At 31.2% G+C, this 750-nt stretch overlaps 1 protein-coding gene across 1 annotated transcript in view; it reads right to left on the bottom strand.

The window, feature by feature from the left end:
* Positions 1 to 206: 206 nt before the first annotated feature.
* Positions 207 to 750, bottom strand: part of LOC121695002 (A-kinase anchor protein 13) — a 10297-nt gene continuing 9753 nt past the window's right edge. The window contains exon 6 of the mRNA XM_042075471.1: positions 207 to 750. This exon is cut by the window's right edge and continues 2356 nt beyond it. The gene's annotated coding sequence lies outside the window, so the exon portion shown is untranslated.

Genomic DNA, 750 nt, shown 5'->3' with positions numbered 1-750 from the left:
CACTCACACACACAACAAAGTACATAGACTAGTCCTCCTGCTAGACCAACATAATATAGTTCTACACAGAAACATAAAGACATGCATTCTAAAATGAATAGAATACCATAATCCATTCCACTGATGCAAACTTTTTGTCCCAGTTATTCACAAATTAGAAGGTAATTTGAATTGCTTTCAAATATGTTAAAAAAAACCTCATCTCATCTTTTTGCATCATAATGTTTTTAATATGAGCGAAATATAACTGTACATTTTTAGCATTCAAACCATGGGGATCATCGATAAATAAGCCTCATTACAAAATATTGATGTCAATCACAAACAAAACAAACAAACAAACAAAATCATACTTTTACATTAAAATTTATACACAGTTCATATGTACATTTTACATTTAGTTTCTGCCCTTTTTATACATTAATCGGCAAGGAAACAAACAAATAAAATGAAATTGTACTTTCATAAAAATAACTCCTTGCTGTCAAAGCAGGGGGAGGCTACAGTTTTTAATTTTTTTTTTTTACCAAAGACCTCCTGAGAAAATGCTGGATTGACTTTAGTGCATTCTTTATTTTCTGTTTTTAAGGCTATTACATTTAAATCCTTTTTGACAGACTCCACAGAATACCACTAACATGAGCACTCTACGAAAGAAAACTATTGATTTGAGTTGATCTGACTTGATTTGTCTCCTACAGAAAACTCCTGTAAGCAAAGGCCAAACTTATGATTGCTCACATATACATG

This window comes from Alosa sapidissima, chromosome 20 (assembly GCF_018492685.1).
Source record: "Alosa sapidissima isolate fAloSap1 chromosome 20, fAloSap1.pri, whole genome shotgun sequence".
In the NCBI taxonomy this organism is placed as follows: Eukaryota; Metazoa; Chordata; class Actinopteri; order Clupeiformes; family Clupeidae; genus Alosa; species Alosa sapidissima.
Note: the sequence above shows the minus strand (reverse complement) of the source record. Positions and strands in the feature narration are given on the sequence as shown.